Below are 21,075 nucleotides of genomic sequence, written 5' to 3' on the forward strand. Positions count from 1 at the left end.
TATTTGGCGCCATCCATCATTCCTTCAAATCTGACCAGTTTCCCAGTCCCTACAGATGAAAAATATCCCCACAGCATGATGCTGCCACCACCATGCTTCACTGTGGGGATGGTGTTCTCGGGGTGATGAGAGTTATTGGGGGTTTTTCTAGAAGCAATGGCATTTTTCTGGACACTCTTCGTAAAGCCCAGCTCGGTGGAGTGTACGGCTTAAAGTGGTCCTATGGACAGATACTCCAATCTCCGCTGTTGAGCTTTGCAGCTCCTTCAGGGTTATTATCTTTGGTCTCTTTGTTGCCTCTCTGATTAATAACCTCTTAGCGCTAGGGGTCAGAATTTTTTTGTTGTTGAAAATAACGTGCCCAACGTAAACGGACATTTTCTCTGGCCCAGATCGTAGAATATGTATATAATTTTACAGATTACCATAGAAAACACTCCAAAGTTTCCAAAACTGTCAAGATATTGTCTGTGAGTATAACAATACTTATTCTGCATTCGAAAACCTGAGAAAATGTAACCCGGATGTGATATATATATTTTTTAAATCTGTGTTTCCTGGCCCGCCTATCCTCCATTTAAAGGGGTATCAACCAGATTCCTTTTCCAATGGCTTCCTCAGGCTGTGACCAGGCTTTAGGCATAGTTTCAGGCTTTTATTTTGAAAAATGAACGAGTTTTTTCAAAACTAGTCAAGTGTCCTCCGAATAGTTCCTGCGCGCGCGAACGGAGCTCCCCATTTTCCGTTTGTCTCTTATTGAATAGGTAATGGTCCGGTTGAAATATTATCGATTATGTTTGTTAAAACAACCTGAGGATTGATTATAAAAAACATTTGACATGTTTCTACGACCATTACGGATACTTTTTGGAATTTGTCGAACGGAACACGGCTTTGATTTTTGAGCATAATGCGCAACCCAAATGGCGGTTTTTGGTGATAAAAGTAATATTTATCGAACAAAAATAACATTTGTTGTGTAACTGGGAGTCTCGTGAGTGGAAACATCCGAAGATTATCAAAGGTAAGCGATTCATTTCATTGCTTTTCTGACTTTCGTGACCAAGCTAATATAAGGCTAGCTTGTTGTAGCATTGAAAGCTACACTCACAAAAGCTTGGATTTCTTTCGCTGTAAAGTATATTTTAAAAATCTGACACGATAGGTGGATTAACAACTAGCTAAGCTGTGTTTTGGTATATTTCACTTGTGATTGCATGATTATAAATATTTTTGTAATATTTTTTAATCTGATACGTTTGGAAATTTCCATATTCCTTTATAGGACCGGAACGAGGCTGTAGTTTTCTCAGCATAATGCGCAACCCAAATGGCGTTTTTTTGTGATAAAAGTAATAGTTATCAAACAAAAATAACATTTGTTGTGTAACTCGGAGTCTCGTGAGTGGAAACATCCGAAGATTATCAAAGGTAAGCGATTAATTTCATTGCTTTTCTGACTTTCGTGACCAAGCTAATATAAGGCTAGCTTGTTGTAGCATTGAAAGCTACACTCACAAAAGCTTGGATTTCTTTCGCTGTAAAGTATATTTTCAAAATCTGACACGATAGTTGGATTAACAACAAGCTAAGCTGTGTTTTGGTATATTTCACTTGTGATTGCATGATTATAAATATTTTTTGTAATATTTTTGCATTTGGCGCCCTGCAATTCTAGTGGTTGTGTAGGAAAGTGATCCCGTAAAAGGGATCCGTAGCTGAGAGAAGTTAACCTTTCACGAGCCTCTACCCCGGGTCCGGGATCACCCCCCACCCCCCCCACACACTGATTAGCATAGCTAGCATAGCTTCACAAGTAGATAGTAGCATCTAAATATCATTAAATCACAAGTCCAAGACACCAGATGAAAGATACAGATCTTGTGAATAAAGCCACCATTTCAGATTTTTAAATGTTTTACAGGGAAGACACAATATGTAAATCTATTAGCTAAACACGTTAGCAAAATACACCACTTTTCTAACTCCATCAGTTTCTTACTCCTTCAGGTGCTATCACCAATTCGGCTAAACTAAGATATTGATAGCCAATAACCTATAAAAAACCTCTTCAGATGACAGTCTGATAACATATTTATGGTATAGGATAGGTTTTGTTAGAAAAAAGTGCATATTTCAGGTAGAAATCACAGTTTACAATTGCACCTACCATCACAAGACGACTAGAATTACTATAGAGAGCAACGTGTATGACCAATTTACTCATCATAAAACATTTCATAAAAATAGACAAAGCATAGCAATGGAAAGACCCAGTTCTTGTGATTTCAGACCATATTTCAGATTTTCTAAGCGTTTTTCAGCGAAAACACAATAAATCGATAAGTTAGCATACCACATGTGCAAACGTTACCAGAGCATCGATTCCAGCCAAAGAGCGCTATAACGTAATCACCGCCAAAATATATTAATTTTTTCACTAACCTTCTCAGAATTCTTCCGATGACACTCCTGTAACATCATTTTACAACATACATATACAGTTTGTTCGAAAAGGTGCATATTTAGCCATACAAAACCGTGGTTACACAATAAAAATACTAGGAAATCAAGCCTCAATATGTCTGACGTCATCTATCAGAGTGATCTAGTTTAATCGAAAGCTAATCATATACTTGACTAAAAAATACAGGGTTGACAGGAATCGAAAGACAAATTAGTTCTTAATGCAACCGCTGACTTACATTTTTAAAATTATCCTTACTTTTCAATACAGGGTTCGCCAAGTGACGCGATAACAAACAAAATGGCGAAATATGCGTTTAAAATATTTCGACAGAACAACGATTTATCATATTAAATATTGGTTACTTTGAGCTGTTCTTCCATCAGATTCTTGGGCAATGTATCCTTTCTATGTTGTAATCTTCTTTTGGTCGATAGATGTCCTCTGTCCTTGGAAATATCCACTAACGATCGAACGGGACCACAAAACGTGTCCAAAGTTTCAGAGTGCACAACAAAGAAATTCCTCAAAATCGCACTAAACGGATATAAATTGCTATAAAACGGTTCAAATTAACTACATTATGATGTTTTTAACAACTATAACGACTGAAAACATGACCGGAGAAATATTGCTGGTTAGACAACGATTTGGAATGAGGCAAGTCCGATGTCCTTCACGCTTCAGGCGCGCGACGAGAAAGGGAGGTCCCTATACATTTTGTGGTTTTATAATGGCTGTGATTGTGCAATCGATTCCATTCAAAACGTGATGACGTACAGACACCCAGAGGAAGACGTAGGCAGTGTCGGTTTCTTCATAGCATTCACTGTCGCCTTAAAAACAGACTCCAGATCAGGGGTAAACATTTCTGAAATCTGACCCCTGTCATGAAAAGTGCTGTAGATATTGTTCTGTACCACTCAGAGACAAAATTCCAACTTCTATAGAAACTAGAAGGTGTTTTCTATCCAATAATAACAATAATATGCATATTGTACGATCAAGAATTTAGCACGAGGCAGTTTAATTTGGAGACCCAAATATGCTAATGCGGAACAGCACCCCCTATAGTTGCAAGAAGTTAATGCCCTCCTTGCCTGGTCCTTGAGTTTTGGTTGGCGGCCCTCTCTTGGCAGGTTTGTTGTGGTGCCATATTCTTTCAATGTTTTATAATGGATTTAATGGTGCTCCGTGGGATGTTCAAAGTTTCCGATTTTTTTTTAAATAATCCAACCCTGATCTGTTCTTCTCCACAACTTTGTCCCTGACCTGTTTGGAGAGCTCCTTGGTCTTCATGGTGCCGCTTGCTTGGTGGTGCCCCTTGCTTAGTGGTGTTGCAGACTCTGGGGCCTTTCAGAACAGGTGTATATATACTGAGATCATGTGACACCTAGATTGCACACAGGTGGACTTTATTTAACTAATTATGTGACTTCTGAAATTAACTTTTCATTTTTTAGACTTTTTTGAAACAAGTTATTTTTTATATGGCACTTCACAATTTTGGACTATTTAGTGTATGTCCATTACATCAAATCCAAATACAAATCTATTTAAATTACAGGTTGTAATGCAACAAAATAGGAAAAACGCCAAGGGGGATGAATACTTTTGCAAGGCACTGTAGCTGATGCAGAAGTGCCGTTTAGATATTACCGAATGACTACCTGAAGTCATCATGCAAGATGAACCCAATGTAAGAATGTTGACCATGTGAGCATAACTGAGCGATATACACTGCTCAAAAAAATAAAGGGAACACTTAAACAACACAATGTAACTCCAAGTCAGTCACACTTCTGTGAAATCAAACTGTCCACTTAGGAAGCAACACTGATTGACAATACATTTCACATGCTGTTGTGCAAATGGAATAGACAACAGGTGGAAATTATAGGCAATTAGCAAGACACCCCCAATAAAGGAGTGGTTCTGCAGGTGGTGACCACAGACCACTTCTCAGTTCCTATGCTTCCTGGCTGATGTTTTGGTCACTTTTGAATGCTGGCGGTGCTTTCACTCTAGTGGTAGCATGAGACGGAGTCTACAACCCACACAAGTGGCTCAGGTAGTGCAGCCATCCAGGATGGCACATCAATGCGAGCTGTGGCAAGAAGGTTTGCTGTGTCTGTCAGCGTAGTGTCCAGAGCATGGAGGCGCTACCAGGAGACAGGCCAGTACATCAGGAGACGTGGAGGAGGCCGTAGGAGGGCAACCCAGCAGCAGGACCGCTACCTCCGCCTTTGTGCAAGGAGGAGCAGGTGAAGCACTGCCAGAGCCCTCAAAATGACCTCCAGCAGGCCACAAATGTGCAGGTGTCTGCTCAAACGGTCAGAAACAGACTCCATAAGGGTGGTATGAGGGCCCGATGTCCACAGGTGGGGGTTGTGCTTACAGCCCAACACCGTGCAGGACGTTTGGCATTTGCCAGAGAACACCAAGATTGGCAAATTCGCCACTGGCGCCCTGTGCTCTTCACAGATGAAAGCAGGTTCACACTGAGCACATGAGCACATGTGACAGACGTGACAGAGTCTGGAGACGCCGTGGAGAACGTTCTGCTGCCTGCAACATCCTCCAGCATGACCGGTTTGGCGGTGGGTCAGTCATGGTGTGGGGTGGCATTTCTTTGGGGGGCCGCACAGCCCTCCATGTGCTTGCCAGAGGTAGCCCGACTGCCATTAGGTACCGAGATGAGATCCTCAGACCCCCTGTGAGACCATATGCTGGTGCGGTTGGCCCTGGGTTCCTCCTAATGTAAGACTATGCTAGACCTCATGTGGCTGGAGTGTGTCAGCAGTTCCTGCAAGAGGAAGGCATTGATGCTATGGACTGGCACACCCGTTCCCCAGACCTGAATCCAATTGAGCACATCTGGGACATCATGTCTCGCTCCATCCACCAACGCCACGTTGCACCACAGACTGTCCAGGAGTTGGCGGATGCTTTAGTCCAGGTCTGGGAGGAGATCCCTCAGGAGACCATCCGCCACCTCATCAGGAGCATGCCCAGGCGTTGTAGGGAGGTCATACAGGCACGTGGAGGCCACACACACTACTGAGCCTCATTTTGACTTGTTTTAAGGACATTACATCAAAGTTGGATCAGCCTGTAGTGTGGTTTTCCACTTTAATTTTGTGTGACTCCAAATCCAGACCTCCATGGGTTGATAAATTTGATTTCCATTGATCATTTTTGTGTGATTTTGTTGTCAGCACATTAAACTATGTAAAGAAAAAAGTATTTAATAAGAATATTTCATTCATTCAGATCTAGGATGTGTTATTTTAGTGTTCCCTTTATTTTTTTGAGCAGTGTATAATGCCTATCTATCCCTCGTGACGTATAACCGGGTACCCTTGCTTGAGGCAAGATGAGCTGTCTATCTTGCCACGTAGCAGTGTGAACCCAAGAACCCTAAAGAAGCACTGCCGGGTGCTCTCATTGGACTATGAGTAGCCTAATCATCTGGGGCCTACATGAAATATCTAAAACAAGCAACCTAAGCATTAAGCACCAAGATAACCACCTGTAGCTGATACGCACTGATTTGTATTATAATGACCACCAAAAGCAATACTACTGACAGCGGGCCAGACACCGCATAGCGAACTAATAAGGCATGGCACTGGCAGATAAACTCAAACCTTTGGGCATCCAAAATCTCCTTGGCATTTAATCTAATATGTGACCAACCGCCTCGATTCGGTCTTATGTAGCAACATTTGAAATGTTGTTTTTTACATTGGATAACAGTAGATAAGACTCAGAGATACAAAATGGTATATCATACACTGCAGATGAAGAACAATGGGAAAGTAATTCTGCTTTGAAGTTGACAAACGTGTAAAATCCCACTTTTGAGAAAATGTTACTTGAATATTTGGTACACCTACTGGAAAGCTCTTTGTCTACACCCATTCAGTATTGTTCACACCCTCTTAAGCTTTAGCCCCACCCATCTCTTTAAGGATTCACATGTGAGGCAATTTGCTAAGCAGAGTGATAAGTTTAGTAACAACCAAAGATTTCAAGACTAAAATTTGTGAAAGTTGTAGCATACAATGAGGAAAAATTCCAGGTAAAAATACACTTTATCTAGTCCTTGGCCTACAGTATATCCTAATCTGACTTTGGTGCAGGTCATGTTGTTCTTCACATTACCGTCTCTGGTAAACACACACTATATAGAATGAAAGTTGATTTGTCACATGCACAGGATACAGAAGGTGTAAACAGTACAGTAAAATGGTTACTTGCGTAGTAGCAATATCAAAAACAGAAAGTTTCCAGATACAAATATTTTATAATAATTAGATGGCGCTTACCTGACACACTTGTCTAAATTGATGGGTCATGTGAAGGAAATGCTATAATCAACCCCCAGCCACATCTAGCTAAGTGGATGGGTCACTATATTGTCTAGACATCTACACATTTTCATGAAATACAATAGAAGGCCGTAAACACCCCCAGATAACATGATGGGTCATGTAATGTCATCAGGTGAAGTGTTTTGTTTCGACATGTAGCTAGCTAAACAATGAACTGGCATAATCCCAACTCATACTACCACCAACCAATACAAACATTGTCATAGCTGTAGTATGAATCTGCAGGTAGCTAAAGCTAACCAATCAGGTTCAATGTTAGTTAGATAACAATAGGCTATAACTAAGAATGAAAATGGATTTCTGATTCAAATAATATTACTACAGAGATCATACACATAACGTTAGCTAGCGAGCCAGCAAGGTAACGTTCGCTAGCTAGCTAACAGTATGCTTTAACTTGCAATGAAAAGGACTTTTACAAAATTAGAAACGTATAATATCTGAAAATGTAGCTAGACTCTTATCCGTAAACATGGATGAACGCTTCACAGCAGACTGGAACCATTTAATCTTAGGGATCGGTGTCCCGCTAGCGGGGTCAACTTCCGGATAAACTGGAGGGTGCGTAATTCAAATAAATTCTAAAAGTTATTATAGCGGTTAAACATTTAGGTACATATAAGTGTCTTATATCGGCTGAAAGCTTAAATCCTTGTTAATCTAACTGCACTGTCCAAATTACAGTAGCTATTACAGCGAAAACATGCTATGCGATTGTTTGAGGACGGCGCCCCACATCAAAATATTTTTCCACCGGCACAGGTTTCATACATTCACATATAATGATTAAATATTCACTTACTTTTTGAAAATCTTCCTCTGATTTGTCATCCAAAGGGTCCCAGAGATAACATGTAGTGTCGTTTTGTTAGATAAAATAATGTTTTATATCCCAAAAGGTCTGTATAGTTGGCACGATTGATTTGAGTATTCCACTCGTTCAACATGCAGAAAGGAATCCGAAAATCTACGTCAAAATACATTTGTATTTACTCCTCAGACACCCTAAAATGTAATTAAACTATAATTTATATTTCGGAAAGAATTATGTTCAATAGGAAACCAATTTTAGCAGGTGCGCAACTTCATTATGGCGTGCAATGACACAGATTTTCAAGACTGTGTCCTCACACAAAAATGTTTTAGGAGTTGTATCCAGGGAGCTCTTTTACAATATGACCTTTCTCTTGCATTTCTAAGAGGATGGTCTCTCCAAAGAAAAGAAAATTCTGGTTGGTTTTTCTTTGGATTTTCTCCTACATTTTGTTAACATTTCTACAAACTTCAAAGTGTTTTCCTTCCAATGGTACCAATAATATGCATATTCTGGCTTCAGGGCCTGAGCTACAGGCAGTTTGTTTTGGGCATGTCATTCAGGCGGAAATGGAGAAAAAGGGGCCTGATCCCTAAGCAAGTTTGGTCACCATTATGTCAAGTCAGTCCGGTTCACACTGACCGTCTGCAGAAAGTAGCAAATCACTTTTTCCAACTGATCTGTCGATAGCACCTGCTAAATTCAGGGCTTCAATGTTGTTGAGAAAAGTAGCAAATCTTTTGTCTCGATGGCTTAACGTTTTATATTTCAAAAACGGCACGGTAGAATGGACTATCAACACACACTGAGCAGCTCACGTTATAAACAGAAGTAGAATTTAACAATTGTATTTGTGTTTACAGATAGAATACACGTTTGTTACTACGGCACATGAAAGTTTACATGTTCCAGAAGGCATTTCGATAAATTAATGTTTACGTTCAGATGCCTCCTGTGAAGTAGTGACTTGCGACATACGCCTAGTTTCCTGAAAGGAGTCACATATAGCGTTTGTAGGAAGCAGAGGACCAACGCCCAATGATCTTAAGTGAAGATACAGGAACAGATAGAGAAGCTGTTGAAGCAGCGCCGATGCAAAATTAATGGGCTGTGTATAGCTCAGGAGATGGCCCACAGCGTTGGCAGAGGAGATGGAACTGTGATGAAAACCAGTATCTCGTCATTGGCTTGCCAGAATCAGTGATGAATAACGGATTCCCCGACGTGCCCAGTAGTCGACATTGCAGGTACCGTAATATGGAATAGAGAGGACAGAAAGCAGTGTTAGTTCAAACGATGACAACTGGCGTACCTTTACCCTTCCTATGAGTTTTAGAATGCGTTAAGTGAACATGAATGTCCATAATTAAATCAGAAATTGTGAGATCATGCAATGGATTAAATGGAAATTAATTTGAAGTGTATTCCCCAACCGTAAAAACCTCTAGAAAGCCATAAGACAGACAGCCTCTAATAAAATATAATTGTATGACCCGAAACACCCTTTCCTTAACTTGACTTTTTTTTTTGCAATAGAGGGTGATAGGTCATCTTTTGTCATTGCCTAAAGATCACTCTTTTTGAAGCTCCTTGAGTATTAGACGGATAGATGAATTCACCAGCAGACTACACACAGAAGTATCCTGACGCTGCAGCTGGAACTGAATATTGATAAAAGGAACTGATGATCGAACCTTATTAATCATATGAACGGTAGCTTCATTATCACAGAACACAAAAATAATTTTCTTAGACCACTGCCCGTCCCAGAGTAGACATGCTATATCAATGGGATACATTTCGAACAAGGCTGTTGGTCCCGGCTTAGAAGACGGGAATTGCATTTCAATAGGCCAGGCTCCAGAAAACCATAGATTTTTATTTAAAAACATTCAATAAAAACAGCAGAGGGAGCAGGGTCCGTGTAAAACCCGAGAGAGGCCAACATTTCCACAAAGTCATTGTAAAATTATTGCACAGGATAGACCACAAACGCAGGTCGGATTGGCATCCCTCATCCAAAACAATGACATTGTGGAGATTCGCCACCATTTCTAAATTGAGAAGCCTAGACACAAAGGTACATCAGTGGGGAATGATACGCATGGTGAAATTCAAATGACCTAAAAGGGACAGAAGTTTGCGCTTGGTGACATATGCAGTGGAGATGAAAGATTTCATGACGTCTCTAATGTGGAAGAGTTTTTCTTTTGATAGGGAAGCCTGCATTGACTTGGTGTCAAGGTTAATACCTGAAAACTCTTGGGAAGTGAGGGGGCCTATAGTTTTCTCATCAGAAAGGGGCATGCCGGGAACATTACAGATCAGAAAGTCAGCTCATTTCCACCCCATTCATATGCAAATCAGTTGGATTCATACACTGGCTTGTCTGGCTGGCATGTTTTTATTTTGAGCTTCCTTTCCCTTGATTTTTCTAATATTATTTCAGTAGTCCTCTATTATGATTCATTATTTTTCTGTCTCGCATAGCTCATTATTACACCCCTGTGGTTGAATATACAGTATATGTACATATTATAGGTCCTAGGATACAACAATGAGTAATGTTTGTATCAAACAAATACCATCAAGGGATCAGTTACAATTTACAGCAATGAACACCCTGTGAAACAGCTGGCAATATTTATGATTTAAATATATACACTTTTGGCTTTTTGTGGTACAGGCGTGTCATTCATTTATTTTCACAGATTTTTTTTGTACACTCACAATCAGACTGAAATACATAATTCTGGTGTGTGGAATAAAAAGGTGGGTGCTGTGTGGTTGGGAGGTTCTGCCTTGTTCTCAACAGGCAGCCCAGTCTCTGAAGGGGGGACTGAAGAGGGAGACATAACAATAACAGTAGCTTTAGAATGTATAATGAGATGGAGGAGGGGATGAGTGGGCAGGTCGTTGGACAATCAGACGTCACTAGATGCAGAATTTTGTCTGGAGGGAGACGAGAGAAAGAGTTAAAGGATGAGAGAGGGAAGAGGCAGAATCAAGAGACAGTTGCTGCGGCTAGTTGTTTCTGTCACTTCCTCGACAGGCTGCCAGTCTCAGTCAGGGGTGGTGGGATGGAAAAGCAAACAAAAAGGATACTTAATTTTCAATAACATGGGCCTGGTTTAGTCGGAAGCCCTCTCACCAGGTCAAGGTACAGGTTGAGAAGTTTTTTTTTACCCAGGTTAATTAAGTCCTTTAACCCCCTACTCTATATTTTTTGTGTTTGACCTGATGAGGCTTGGATAAGTGTAGTAATATGGTGATGACTCAACCCTGTTGTGTAATGGCGTCCGGGACACTTCTGCTATACTACGTACACAAATCTAGAACCTTCCGATATGAAAACACTAACGAGAAACCAATGTCCAATTCCATACCAACCCAGGCCTAAAGTTTGATTTGGAATTGGGCACAAAAGATGAATGGCTAGGGACAAGGGGTTTAAAGGACCAGTAAGGAACTGGGCAACTGAACAATTAATTGCAGTCAATTGAAATAACTTGCATTGAATGCATTTAGTATGCAAATGTATACAATTACAGACAATACGAGCAAGTTTCAAATATTTACAAGCAAACAAATATATACAAATATTTGCATGCTTGTAAACTTAGACGTGCTATATACTTATCAACCAGCTTACCACCTTCACAGCCAATGTCTGCCACAAAACACATCTTTCTAACATTTAAAATAATATTACAACATGATTTTAAGGTTATTTAAAGTAACATAACATTTAAAACAAGATGTAATGTAATAAAATACATTGTGTCTTGAGGTGGGGAACCGGCCAAGCACTGAAAACAAGGGTGGGAAATGGGAAAATATATCAGACTAAATGGATGAAAGACACGATGGGCAGACAAATTCACACACATTATTGACAACATGAGACAAACAAGACACATGGAAATGCTTGCCGCATCTCCTGTACCGGGCCACCTCCTTACGTTCTCTCACGTACAGAACCAGTCAAAAGTTTGGACACACCTACGCATTCAAGAGTTTCTTTATTTTTACTATTTTCTACATTGTAGAATAATAGTGACGACATCTAAACTATGAAATAACACATGGAATAACCAAAAACGTGTTAAACAAATCAAAATATAATTATTATTTGAGATTCTTTTATATATTTATTAATTTATTTTTACCCCTTTTTTCCCCCAATTTCATGGTATCCAATTGGTAATTACAGTCTTGTCTCATCGCTGCAACTCCCACATGGACTCGGGAGAGGCGAAGGTCGAGAGCCATGCGTTCTCCGAAACACGACCCAACCAAGCCACACTGCTTCGTGACACAATGCCCGTTTAACCCGGAAGCCAGCCACACCAATGTGTCGGAGGAAACACCATACACCTGGCAATCATGTCAGTGTGCATGCGCCAGGCCCGCCACAGGAGTCGATAGAGCATGATGGGACAAGGACATCCTTGCCGGCCAAACCCTCCCCTAACATGGACGCCACTCTATGGGTCTCCCGGTCGCGGCCGGCTGCGACAGAGCCTGGACTCACACCAGGATCTCTAATGGCACAGCTAGCAACTGTGATGCAATGCCTTGCGCCACTGGGGATGCCATATTTGAGATTCTTCAAAGTAGCCACCCTTTACCTTGATGACAGCTTTGCACACTCTGGGCATACTCTCAACCAGCTTCACCTGGAATGCTTTTCCAACAGTCTTGAAGGAGTTCCCACATATGCTGAGCACTTGTTGGCTGCTTTTCCTTCACTTTGTGGTCCAACTCATCCCAAACCATCTCAATTGGGTTGAGGTCGTGTGATTGTGGAGGCCAGGTCCTCTGATGCAGCGCTCCATCACTCTCCTTCATGGTCAAATAACCCTTACACAGCCTGGTGGTGTGTTTGTGTCATTGTCGTGTTGAAAAACAAATGATAGTCCCACTAAGTGCAAACCAGATGGGATGGCGTATCGCTGCAGAATTCTGTGGTAGCCATGCTGGTTCAGTATGCTTTGAATTCGAAGTAAATAATCCACAGTGTCACCAGCAACGCACCCCCAAACATCACACCACCTCCTCCATGCTTCACAGTGGGAACAACACATGCGGAGATCATCCGTACACCTAATCTGCGTCTCTCAAAGACATGGAGGTTGGAACCAAAAATCTCAAATTTGGACTCATCAGACCAAAGGACAGATTTCCACCGGTCTAATGTCCAATGCTTGTGTTTTTTGGCCCAAGCAAGTCTCTTCTTATTATTGGTGTCCTTTAGTAGTGGTTTCTTTGCAGCAATTCGACCATGAAGGCCTTATTCACGTAGTCTCCTCTGAACAGTTGATTTTGAGGTGTGTCTGTTACTTAACCTGTTGAGGACAGGTTTGTCCTCAACAGGTTAAGTAACAGACACACCTCAAAATCAACTGTTTTCACTTTTGGAGAAAATCGTATGATTTTTAAACGGCCTCGTACTCAATTCTTGCTCGTACAATATGCATATTATTATTACTATTGGATAGAAAACAGTCTCTAGTTTCTAAAAACGTTTGAATTATTTCTCTAAGTGAAACAGAACTCCTTTTACAGACCATTTCCTAACCGGAAGTGAGATTTCCAAAAGCGAACTCTCTCTTCAGGAGCTTGTCTATAAAAGGGCATGTCACTTATGACTGTAGAAACACGTCATACGCCTTCGCCTGTGTGTAATGCGGAAGTGAGAGAAAAAATCAGTTGATTATCTCGACCAGGGACTGAACACAACGTCTTGGACTGAGACGTGCGCACTTTTATTTATTTCCTGGGCGCGAAGTCTGACCTGTACTCGGCTCATTGAAGAACCTTTTTAAAGGTGAATATGATCTCTGGCTTCGATTTTCTTTGATACATGTCACAATATCATCTTAAAGTATGTTTTTTCAATATAGTTTAATTATATTATTGAAATGTATTCTGGACTTTAGACGTGATGCGACGCAAGAATTGGTTCAAGAACGAGAGGCTAGCAATGCTAGCTAATGGTGCTTGCTAATTCTGAGGGAAATCGTTCGTTATGGATCCAAATAAAGTCGGTTCTGAACAAAGGACCCCTTGGAGAACATTCTGATGGAAGATCCACAAAGATAAGGACCCAATTTGGGATGCTTTTTCATATATATCTGTCGAACTGTGCTATGCTACCGTTTGACTAGAAGCAATGCTGCTGTGTGCTAGCTATTGTAGTAAGCTAATATAACGATATATTGTGTTTTCGCTGTAAAACACTTCAAAAATCGGAAATATTGGCTCTGTTCACAAGATCTTATTCTTTCATTAGCTATCCACCATATATTGTTCTGAAATGTTTTATGATGTGTAATTAGTAGTTGACGTTGGTGTCTATTTTCTCTGGCTACTGCCGTGCGATTTCTGACTGTAGCTGTGATGGTGGCTATGATGGTAGCAGTAATGTAAAACTGATTTATAGCTAAAATATGCACATTTTTCGAACAAAACAGATTTATTGTGTAACATGTTATAGGACTGTCATCTGAGGGAGTTTTTTCTAGGTTATTTAGGTTGGTTCTAGGTTAGTTAGGTTAGCTACTTGCATGCTACCGTTGCTGTGAAAAATGTCTGTCTGTCTTTTGTATTTGGTGGTGAACTAACATAAATATATGTGGTGTTTTCGCTGTAAAACACTTCAACAATCGGAAATATTGTCTGTATTCACAAGATATTTGTGTTTCATTAGCTATCCACCATATATTTGTCTGAAATGTTTTATGATGTGTAATTAGGTAGTTGGTGTCTGTATTTACTCTGGCTACTCCCGTGCGATTTCTGACTGTAGCTATGATGGTAGCAGTAATGTAAAACTGATTTATAACTAAAATATGCAATTTCTTTGAACAAAACATAGATTTATTGTGTAACATGTTATAGGACTGTCATCTGAGGTAGTTTTTTCTAGGTTATTTAGGTTGGTTCTAGGTTAGTTAGGTTGTCTGTCTGTCTTTTTTTATTTGGTGGTGACCTAACATAAATATATGTGGTGTTTTCTCTGTAAAACATTAAAAAAATCGGACATGTTGGCTGGATTGACAAGATGTTTATCTTTCAAATGCTGTATTGGACTTGTTAATGTGTGAAAGTTAAATATTTCAATTTTGTTTTTTGAATTTGCCGCTCTGCCTTTTCAATGGAATGTGGGAGGAGTGCCGCTAGCGGCACCCGTGGCCTAGGTTATGATGAGAACCTCACTAGTGTCTTCTAGCCTAGTGACTGGACTTACCTGCCCCTGTTCCTCCAATCTGACGCAAGCCACCTGTGAGAACATTTGATGGATTCGTGCAGGTTTTTGAAGGGGAGATATGTACTTTTCAACAGTTTTTGAAAGTAAAGCCTAACTCAAGCTGGTCCCTTTATGACTCAGAGCACAGAGCATCAGACTGATCCAAACTCACTGGCTTTGGTGGATGAGATACCTCCTGGGTGGCTCGGAGAGTCGATGGTCGAGTTGTTGAAATACTAAAGTCTAAGTAAATTTGCACTGCTGTCTTTCTGTTTCTCTCTCTCTCTCTCTCTCTCTCTCTCTCCGTCTTTCACTCTCTTCCCACCTCTCTCTCTGTCACTTTCTCACTTTCTTCCTCTCTCTCTCTATATGGGTCTCTCTCTGTTTAGCGAAGACACCTAGTTACGGAATGTCGATTATGTCATTCTGTATAACTGTTATTCCACAATGTCATTCATTACTTCGCATGACACATATAATATATATATAAAGTTTTAGTGTTTTTAGGACTATTCTTAAGCTTTTAGGGAATGTAGTGTATGTTTTATTGATGACATATTTACAGTTAAAGTCAGAAGTTTACATACACCTTAGCCAAATACATTTAAACTCAGTTTTTTCACAATTCCTGACATTTAATCCTAGTAAAAATTCCCTGTCTTTGGTCAGTTAGGATCACTACTTATTTTAAGAATGTGAAATGTCAGAATAATAGTAGAGAGAATTATTTATTTCAGCTTTTATTTCTTTCATCACATTCCCAATGGTTCAGAAGTTTACATACACGCAATTAGTATTTGGTAGCATTGCCTTTAAATTGTCTTGGGTCAAACGTTTCAGGTAGCTTTCAACAAGCTTCCCACAATAGGTTGGGTAAATTTTGGACTATTCCTCCTGACAGAGCTGGTGTAACTGAGTCAGGTTTGTAGTCCATTTGGAAGACCCATTTGCGACCAAGCTTTAACTTCCTGACTGATGTCTTGAGATGTTGCTTCAATATATCCACATAATTGTCCTTTCCTCATGATGCCATCTATTTTGTGAAGTGCACCAGTCCCTCCTGCAGCAAAGCACCCCCACAACATGATGCTGCCACCCCCGTGCTTCACGGTTGGAATGGTGTTTTCCTCCAAACATAATGATGGTCAATATAGATGGTCATTATTTTTGTTTCATCAGACCAGAGGACATTTCTACAAAAAGTGCGATCTTTGTCCCCATGTGCAGTTGCAAACCGTAGTGTGGCTTTTTTATGGCGTTTTGGAGCAGTGGCGTCTTCCTTGCTGAGCGGCCTTTCAGGTTATGTCGATATAGGACTCGTTTTACTGTGGATATAGACACTTTTGTACCTGTTTCCTACAGCATCTTCACAAGTTCCTTTGCTGTTGTTCTGGGATTGATTTGCACTTTTCGCACCAAAGTACATTCATCTCTAGGAGACAGAACGCGTCTCCTTCCTGAGCGGTATGACGGCTGCATGGTCCCATGGTGTTTACACTTGCGTACTATTGTTCTTTGCTGATTTATTTTTAATTTTCCCATGATGTCAAGCAAAGCGGCTCTGAGTTTGAAGGTAGGCCTTGAAATACATCCACAGGTACACCTCCAATTGACTCAGCTTCTTAGGCCGTGACATCATTTTCTGGAATTTTCCAAGCTGTTTAAAGGCACAGTCAACTTAGTGTATGTAAACTTCTGACCAACTGGAATTGTGATACAGTGAATTATAAGTGAAATAATCTGTCTGTAAACAATTACTTGTGTCATGCACAAAGTAGATGTCCTAACCGACTTGCCAAAACTATAGTTTGTTAACAAGAAATTTGTGGAGTGGTTTAAAAACAAGTTTTAATGACTCCAACCTAAGTGTATGTAAACTTCCGACTTCAACTGTAGGTAGAGTTATTAAAGTGACTATGCATAGGTAGCAGCATAGAAGAGGATAGGGGGTGGGGCAATGCAAATAGTCTGGGTAGCCATTTGATTAGCTGTTAAGGAGTTTTAAGGCTGTATGCATAGGCCCATGACCCGTGTCTTACCATAGGTTGCTGCTCTAGCCTGCCGATAGTGTATAACCCGCCAGCTGTATGTTATTAATGTCATTGTTCAGCCACGATTTGGTGAAACATAAGATATTACAGTTTTAATGTCCCGTTGGTAGGATATACGTGCTTTCAGTTTGTCCCATTTATTTTCCAGCGATTGAACGTTAGCTAGCAGGACGGATGGCAAAGGCAGATTAACCACTCGTCGCCTGATCCTCACAAGGCACCCTGATCTCTTTCCGCAAAATCTTTGTTTCCTTCTCGAGCGAATGATGGGGATGAGGGCCAGTTCGGGTGTTTGTAGTATATCCTTCCCATCCGACTCATTAAAGAAAATCTTGTCATCCAATTCGAGGTGACTAATCTCTATTTTTATGTCCAGAAGCTCTTTTCGGTCATAAGAGTGTCGGGTCTCTGACTGCATAAACCCAGCCTGAACCCAGCCTCTACTATGAATCATCTATACACAAATTGTCTCAATTATTTATTTATTAACTAATTGAACAATTACAGAATATACTATACAGTAAATACCGTCCCTATTGGACAAAAAAAAAACAAGCTGAAGCTGTCTTCATCAAGGTATTTATACCCTGATGAAGACAGTATACCCTGATGAAGACAGCTTGTCTGTCGAAACGTTGGACATAAATATTTTTGCATCTGAGCTCCTTTAAGTGTTCTACTCCACTAGCCAGCACCTCGCCTAAATAGGTGTGCGTTTCTTTCACCTCTAGATTGTCAGAACTCCCCCATCTTTGTCAAGGAAGTGTATTTTCCTCCCATCTCATTTGATGTATAGAAGTGGAAGTCGGGAGAACAATCACTTCAACTTTGGAACCACAGCATCTTTCTTCCTACATCATAAAAATATGCATACAGACAGAAATGTAAGTGGACAAAGAAAAAGTGGACACATAAAACCCCTCTCTCCCATTATAGCATCAATGGCGACGACCATACCTGGTCCCTATAAAGAAGAGGCAGACTAATCCAAACAGTGCCTCTGGATGACGGTTGAGGTAGGGGGCTGTAGTGAGGAGGGATGGGGGGAGAGGGAGGGAGGGGGGCAGCGATGCACAAACAAATACCTCTTTAGCATTCTACACAGCAATCTTCTGCAGTGTGTTTGGTTTCCAGGAAGCACTGCTTTATTAATGTGCCCATCTCCCCGGTCCTCCCTCCTCTCCACAGAGCATGGAGGGGAGGGTGGAGACGGAGAGGGAGACGAGAGGAAGGAGGATGGAGATAGAAGGAAAGCGAGCGAGAGGGATGAAAGAAGGAGACAGAGAGGGGAAAGTGGTGTGGGAGTGCAGGGAGGGTGAATTAGGTTAGAAGGAGATTGGACTGCATACATCGGGCAATGGGCATTGAAGGTGAATACCTGACGGAGATAGAGAGCCCCTAGCCTATGGGTCTGACATGTTAAACAGCAGATGTGCGTACATGCATGTATGTACCCAACAAATGACTGACAGTGGGTGTCTGTGTTTGGACTGGTTCTACTACAACATATGGAGGTGCCGCTAAGAAACACCCCTTTACTGATGGTTTAAGTGCAAGCTTTGCAGTGAAGCTAGGTCTCCTTCGCTACCATGGATGACTACATTTTAAATGCATTTAAAGCTAACCAGGGGAACAAGAGTACTGTGGCTCTCTCAGTATCACACTACTATTGTACACACAAACTCTCTCTCTCGCAGTCTCTCTCTCTCTCTCTAATTAATAAAGCAGGATGTGTTTGGAATGATGAGAACCTGGCACAGAGAGAGATAAAATGTTTTTCAAATTTCCCAGGCCACTGACATCATAAGGCTGTCGTTACATGACGCAACTTGCATGCAACTGAGTTTTTTCTTGAATGCTTCGTGAAACAGCCCTCTGCAACTAATAAGCAACTTATCTGCAACTTGGTTGCATCCAGTTGAAACTTGTCAACATTGTGCAACTAGTTGCAACCAACAGATAATCAAAACCAAAACTTTAGTGACAAGATCCATTCGAAGGTTCGGAATTCTGACCCAGTTGTCATGTCAATACAGCTGTCAATGCTGCGCAGCACAACCCGCGATCAGGGTTGACAGAACAGAGACTAGCACAACAGGAGATGTATACAAATTATTTTACATGGTTTAGCAGTCGATAAATGTAATTTCGAATTGAACCCAAACTTTTTCCTGACCAGTTTCAACTGAAATTGTCCACCATGAACTGTGCTAGCTAGCTCAGCGTGTTACTAGCTTTGTTAGCTTGTTGCTATTTAGCTAACTAGCTGTGTTGGTTTTTGCAATGCCATTTTGGCTAGTTAGCTAGCTATGTTGGTGTTTGTAATGTTCTTTTGGCTTGCTAGGTAAAGTGTATAGGCTGCATTTCTTCTATATCCTTGCTGTTACAATAACCAAATGATTGGATAAACACATAATTTGTGAAACCACAATGTAATGCAGGAGATGACATCGGGTGAGTTTAGAATTCTCAAACGAGCAGCTTCAATTTGATTGTCTGTTGTATGCAATTTTAATTGCTTTTGAGTTGCTTCATGTAACAGAAAAGTTACTTGATGTCACTTGCAACTGCAACTAAAATCGTGTGAAAGTTGCTTTGTGTAACTCCAGCCCAAGGAATAGTCTGTCGCCGCTCACAGATTGGCATCGAGTAGTTGGCCCCTATGTGACCTGGTGTCCGAAAATGAAATGGTGAGCAGTGCGCAGGGGGAGGGAGTCACTTTGGCACAGAACCCTGACCACACAGCTCCACAGGACTTCACAGAAACATTCTGGAACTCTCCCCGTTCTATCTTCTCTAAATATTCTTGGAAAAAATGAAATTTGTAAATAGAGCTGCACCTCTTTATTTATTTTTCTGTTATTTGACAAAGGGAAGTGTCATAGAAAATGCAGAATATGCTCTTTCTGATACTATATTAAAAATAAAGGCATTTTACTTGGATGTGACTCTGAAGGAAGATTCGATAAAGTGAGGCTTCTTTCCCTGCATCTTCAAGATGTGCCCATCTCTTCATGTATAACTTGACAACTGATATACTGTCACTCATCAGACTATTGTCAATGTAATCTTGTCTATAGGCTAACTCCTATTATCTGTGAAATTAGTTTCGATATAGTTTAAGTGTAGTTTCGATGGGCCGGCTGTGCAGGGTACCTGACATTTGTTTCCTCCTGCTCATCAACTTGGATAGAGTAATGTTTTGCATTATTCTAAAGGCCTACTGCAACATGTATGTTTTTGTTTCCCTTACAATGAAATTGATTAGTAATAGCGTTATAGTAAATAAAACAATCCCATAACAGTTTAGTTTAACAAAGTAAAATGTAAAAGAGAATGGTATCAAGCCGAAAGGGTCGTGGTCAAATTATTAACATGAGCGCCAACGATGATAAATAGGCATAACACAAACTCATCATTACACTATTGTTGTTCTAAATTAAATCAACCTCTTCACCCTCCTTATCATTCAGTTAGGCGTAATGTAAATTTGATTGTGAAGTAACGTGCACAATTACTGCCCATTTGTTATTCATTCAGTGGGCTGGCATCATTTGCTTCCCTTCGCTCATCAACTTGGATAGAATCAAGGACAATCTTTTGCATTATTCTAAAGGCCTACTGCAACATGTAGCATGTTTGTTTCCCTTACAATTAGTGGTTTAAAGTACTACTGAAGTAGTTTTTTTGAGTATCTTTACTTTACTATTTATATTTTTGACTACTTTTACTTCACTATATTCCAAAATAAAATAATGTAGTTTTTACTCTGTACATTTTCTCTGACACCCAAAAGTACTTGTTACATTTTAAATGCTTAGCAGGACAGGAAATATTTCCAATTCACACATTTATCAAGAGAACATCCCTTGTCTTCCTTACTGCCTCTGATCTGGCAGACTCACTTCGTTTGTAAATGATATCTGAGTGTTGGTGTATGCCCCTGGCAAAAAATACAGAAAATGGTGCAGTCTGGTTTGCTTTACGTAAGGGATTTGAAATTATTTATTTGTTGTGTGTATTTAGTGTCTAGAAGAGTATGGCCTATCTTTCTATTTAGAAGATATTGGCCTACTGTTGGGCAGGGGACTCTA

The sequence above is a fragment of the Salvelinus alpinus genome, chromosome 15 (assembly GCF_045679555.1).
Source record: "Salvelinus alpinus chromosome 15, SLU_Salpinus.1, whole genome shotgun sequence".
Classification (NCBI taxonomy): domain Eukaryota; kingdom Metazoa; phylum Chordata; class Actinopteri; order Salmoniformes; family Salmonidae; genus Salvelinus; species Salvelinus alpinus.